Raw genomic sequence first — 6,162 nt, forward strand, 5'->3', positions numbered from 1 at the left:
GAGAGTATGCAGGGGACTTGCCTATGATTTTGCCATTGCTTGTTTGTCCCTCACTGCAATTCTCTCCTATTTCTGAATACACCCATTTTGGCAGGTTAAAAAAATAATTGAAAAAATAAATAAAAAGAGAAAAAGTATGTAATCACCTCTAAAACCATAAAAGGAAGTTAAAATTTAGATTCTAAGCTTAGAGAATGTAATTTAACAATTTGGATTATATTGGCAATGGGATTCTGGGCTCCACTTTTAGAAAGGAAGGCATACAGAAGTGAATAAACAAGAAGACTAAAAAGAAAAATTTAACTAATATATCCACATAGAAAATTATATTTTAGGCATGAAGATGGCGCCTCACAGAACTTACACAGAAAGTCTCCCTACAGAATCTAGTGCAATTAAAAAGATAAAATGTGGGAAAAGATTTACAGAGAAACACTAAGCACACGCTAAAAATTTAAATGAACCCTAAAATTCTTTTTTCTGTCCATAAATTTTCAACCCTTTGGCTTATTGTCTAACAGGAAAAATCATACAGTATTCTGGTAGACAGCAAGAAAGCCAAAGTAAACCCTATTATACCATTTTAGTGCCAGAAGCAGGGCCAGAAAGAATGCCACCATCAAGCGTTTTCAAATGCCTGTATTCATGGATCTCTCAAAGAAATATCCATATGCTGAATCATATATAAGTAGGGGAAATAAATCAAACTGGGAACTATATAAACTTATAAAAGGAGAAGAGACTAAGAAAAATGTAGGAAGAAGAAGAAAAAGAACGATGGAGAGGAGGATGCTCTTGAGAGAGGAGGAAAGGAGAAGGAAGGCAGACGGGCAGGAGAAATCAGGCAAAACAGACAGGAGTGTAGCATACCTTAGAAGTATTATTTAAAAAAAGGGGGGGGGGTACCTGGGTGGCTCAGTTGGTTAAGCATCCCAGTCTTGATTTCTGTTCTCATGGTGGTGAGATGAACAGTCCCGAGCTGGGCCTGGAGCCTGCTTAAGATCCTCTCTCTCTCTCTCTCTCTCTCTCTCTCTCTCTCACTCTCACTCTCTTTCTCTCTCTTGCCTTCTCTGCCCCCTCCCTGCATGGGCATGGGCGTTCATGTACAGACAAACTCTTTCTGTCTCAAAAAAGAAAGAAAGAAAGAAAGAAAGAAAGAAAGAAAGAAAGAAAGAAAGAAAGAAAGAAAGAAAGAAAGAAAGAAAAGGAAAGAAAAATGTTTAGATAATCCTTCATAGTTTCAAGGAAATTCAAAAGAAATCTGCCTCTGTTAAAATGAAGTTATGTGTTATAAACTGAGGCAAAAACAGTATGAGGTAAAAAGAAAACTTCCAGAAATAATGAATTAAATCTGAGGATGAAACACAGAAATTTAAAATGGATGCAAAGTACCAAAGAGCAAAAATAATGCTTCCAAAAAGTCAATCAGTGGCCTAGAAGCAAGTATTGGAAAAATTACAGAGAGAGTAAAGACAGAATAGTGGGTAGCCTCAAAAAAATACAGAATTTGGAACAGAAAATAAATGTTTCAAGAATATGATGCAAGGAAATTTTTCTATAATAAAAGAAGACCACGTATTCAATCTGAAAGTGCTTACTGTGTACCAACACAATTCATAAGGAATGTTAGTGCAATCACATATGCTAGTGGAATAACTAAACCACAAAGGCTTATATTCCTATAAGCCTCAGTCAGAGAAATCACACCATTTGTTGGGGGAAAATATTAACATTAACTACTATTTCTCTTCAAGAATATTAGACCTAAGAAGTATAAGTGGCAATACCTACTGAATTTTCTTACATAATATTTCCCCCAAACTTTTAAAACTTAAAATAGGCATTATAAAAATGAAAAACCCAAAAAGGACACAAAAACATCCACAATCACAGCAGTTTACAGTTGGACTTAAACTTCAAGTTCTGTGTATGCTTGCATGTGTGTACGTTTATACAAGTGAGTGCCCATATTGTGGTTGAGATCTGATAGTATGCATCATTCTTTTTCACATGTAAATACATTTAACAATTTAGATCCCCAATTGGTCATTACTACTTTACAATGTAACACACCAATTCAATCAGGATAGAAATGTAATCTTACCTTTCTCAAGGTCAAAAACTGCTTAAATGACAAAAGTGACAAGTCTTTGGATAAAAAAAAAATTATTGGCAGAGTTACAGTTAAACTCTATATCCCAAGGGGCACCTGGCTGGCTCAGTTGGTAGAGCATGCTACTCTTGATCTCGGGTCTTGAGATCAAGTCCCACCTTGGGTGTAGAGATTACTTTTAAAAAGATATTACATTCCCCTAATATTCAATTTAAAAGGAGACACAAAGCAGGAGCGCAATAAATATAAAGGTTTTAAGAGAATCCATTATCAGGTCCATAGCATTAAAATAATAGGTAGCAGGTATTTCCGTTGAAATGTTTTATGATGTATTCATATAGTATGGACAACAGTAAGCACACATACATCAATCTTCTCCCTCTTTGTCTGACCCAGTAGTACAGTGTGCACTGCTCAAAGAGGTTTACCCATTACTTTCCCCAAACACAAGATTTCATATGAATTTTAAACAAGAAAAACCGTATTTATGAAATGTGTTACTTTACTAGCTCTATTTTAATATACTTCGTGCATCTCAGAAAATGTATAAAGAATAGATATTTCAAAAAAGGACATAACAAAAACTAGTAGGGAGGAATAATATCATCTTTCTGTATTTCTCCCTTCCAACCTCTTTCAATCCAATGCTCAAGTCCTGATAAACTATACAGAAGTAGTCTACCAATTATATTTCTGAAAAAATACTTCCCATCAATATTTTCAAAGCTATCCAAAACTCTTATTTTACTACCACTACTTTAAATACGTTGGGAATTTAGATATATCTAGAAAATTTAGCTATCTAAAGTAAGAACTTGTTTGTCCACTTTATACATAGTACCATTAAACACAACTACACATATGTAATGATGATTACCATCCAAGGTAACTTCTAACTGTCACCATCCTGGCCCTCAACCATGTCCTTCTCACTTCCTTCTCTATACTACCAATCCAGGGATAAATATGTTGTTCAGAGGTGGCTGAACAAATGCAAATTACTTTCCAAAAATATTTTACAGAAGACAAAGTTTCAGATGTGTTTCAACACAAAGTGTACAGATGGGCTAATGTGATTCAGATGGCTCTTAAACATCTAGATACTAGATGCTGCAAGTTTGGGATTTATTTATCCTTTAGGTACTATGAACAGAGCAAAACAAAATATGGCTCAAAAAGGTTTAGCCATTTCATTCCCAAACAGTAAGATTTCACACAAATTTGAATAAAATATTAACAAAATGTGTTCTTTTACTACCTCTACTGTGTGTATGTGTGTATATATATATATAGATAGATAGATATAGATATATAATTTATTGTCAAATTGGTTTCCATGCAACACCCAGGGCTCATCCCAACAGGTGCCCTCCTCAATGCCCATCACCCACTTTCCCCTCTCCCCTACTCCCCATCAACCCACAGTTTGTTTTCAGTATTTAAGAGTCTGTTATGGTTTGCCTCTTTCCCTCTCTGTAACTTTTGTTCCCCCTTCCCCTCCCCCATGGTCTTCTGTTAAGTTTCTCAGGATCCATATATGAGTGAAAACATATGGTATCTGTATTTCTCTGCCTGACTTATTTCACTTAGAATAATACTCTCCAGTTCCATCCAAGTTGTTGAAAATGGCAAGATGTCATTCTTTTTCATTGCCAAGTGGTATTCCATTGTATATATAAACCACATCTTCTTTATCCATTCATCAGTTGATGGACATTTAAGCTCTACCTCTACTTTTAACAAACTTTGTGCATCTCAGCAAATTTGGAACATGAAAAATTAGATATTTCAAAAAAGGACACAACCTTATCAACTATGTAGGCAGAAGTAGAATAAAATGCATGCACAGATGGGTGGTTATAATATGAAAATATTCTTCAAATTCGAACTCTTCCTTCTCAAGGCCTTTGTTCCTACCTCTGACCCACTGAACAAATGTAGTCCCTGTGTGGCTCCTGGTGTTCATCCTAGTGGTGGCCTAAAGATTCCATTTCCAAAAGGCCTACCAGAAGACATTCTGGACATGTTTTTTTAAGATATGTTTTTTTTTTTTTTTAAGAATTTTTTTTTTAACACACAAAAAGTTACTTAATAAAACCTGTGATTTCCAACTCTACTTTTTTATCAAATGTCAGCAACCTCTTTAGGTTTAGAAACCTAGATGCAGCAAAATAAGAATCTGAAGTTGACTTCCAAAAGGCTGACGGAAAAAGTGAGAGAAGACTTTTTACACCATGTGTGTCAAGCGTTTTATAAATGACCAGACCATCTCTCCAAATGTATGGCTTGCCCTGCTGGCTCAAACCGGTACGTCGTTCTATCCTTCCTGTGGCCCACTCCCTCTCCAGGCCCAGCAGCAGACCTACTGCCCACCTGCTTGTTGCTGACCCCTCCCTTGGCCTTGTCCAGGGCTCCACTCACCTGCGGGGCCAGCAAGGCCTTGCGCTGTCCTGGTCAGCATGAAGCGGTATCTGCTTCACCCTGGGACACACAGTGCAGCCGGGTCCCGGGATGTGCATGTCTCCTGACAGGACGAGTTCATCTCCGTGAAGGTGCCTTCCCCGAGCCTTTGGGCACTCTGGCATCTTCCAGCTTCTGCGCCCCACTGCAGGAGTCAAATGGCAAACCACAGTCTGGAAGCGGGGTGGCCTCCATCCTTGCAATCCTGTCACAACACAGGTCGTCGCTGCCGCAGGGTCTGGCGGACTCCACAGCGCACAGCGCTGAAGCAAATGCGCAGGCGTCCTCAGGTGCCTGAGCGCACGGGAGGTTGGCGGGTTCAAAGGGCTTCCGGAACCCTAGTGGGAGCTCACACGTGTAAGCGGAAAAGCCCCCAGGGGGCACCAGCTCAAAGGCCGGAAGTGGCTGGAAAATCACCCTGTTCACGCGAGATCCAACAGTGACTGGAAGGTCCTTTGTTTCCACGGCTTTGGAACTGGTGCGTTCCACAGCCATCGGGCTGGGTTGTGGCGTGAGGAGCCTGCGGATCCCCACCCCAAGAGTCATACTGTGGCAGAAAGGGCCACTGGGTAAGGAACTCAAAGGCGGGCGGTGACTGGAAAGTACCTCAGGGCATCAGCGTGGGGCTGGGATGGTTGCTTCTGAGTCCTAGGTTCCGCACCACGTGGGCAGATTGATGACTTAAAGGAGCCTCCTGGCACCAGTGTGTGGGGAACGATGGTTGACGAAAGGAAAAGCCCTCAATTCCCCAGAACGCTGGCAGGCCAGTGACTGGTAACCAGAAGTGCCCCAGATTGAGGTGCAACATGATCAGAAGGGCCTTAATTTTCCCAGCAGGCAGGCACACTGTAGGCGGTAGTCTGTAGGCAGACTGTGTAGTCTTGTCCGGGAAAAGTGCACGTCTGGAAATTAGTAAAGAAAGTCGCGCTCTCTCTCTCTCTCTCTCTCTCTCTCTCTCTCTCTCTCTCTTATAGACAGAGCAGGAGCGTGAGCTGGGGAGAGGGGAAGAGGGAGAGGGAGAGGGAGAGAATCTTAACCCCCAGCGCAGAGCCGGACACGGGACTGGATCCCACGATCCTGGGATCATGACCTGAGCCAAAACCGAGTTGGATGCTCAAGTGACTGAGCCACCCAGGTGCCCCAGGAAAGTCTCTTAATAGAGTCATTAATGCAATAGAGAGAGAGAGAGAGAGAGAGAGAGAGAGAGAGAGAGAGAATTGCACTAGGCAGATGTTTAAAGCCTAAGCCAGAAATGGCTTAGAGATGAGGCGGGCAAGCAAAGCTTTTATATACACAGACCATGGGATGGATAGGTGGCTGTGGAAGGAGAAAGGAGTATGCTAAAAACTGCTAGCAGGAGGGCTTACTACTTAACAACTGTTTCAAATATTGCAGTAAGGGAAGGGTTGAGGCAGAAAATGTTTACCTGTGCTTAAGCCCCTGAGTCAAAAGTTGGGCCTCAGGTGAGGAAATGAGTTACAGTGCATGAGGTTCGCATTAAGTTTACAGCTTAGCTGCCCTAGTCAAGCTAGTCTAAAGCTATGTCAAGCACACAGTGTGATCTTGTCAGTCACTTCTCTTGTTAAAGA

The sequence above is a fragment of the Lynx rufus genome, unplaced genomic scaffold (assembly GCF_022079265.1).
Source record: "Lynx rufus isolate CCGP_SWC_20201006 ecotype Redwood Valley unplaced genomic scaffold, mLynRuf1.p SCAF_14, whole genome shotgun sequence".
Lineage (NCBI taxonomy): Eukaryota > Metazoa > Chordata > Mammalia > Carnivora > Felidae > Lynx > Lynx rufus.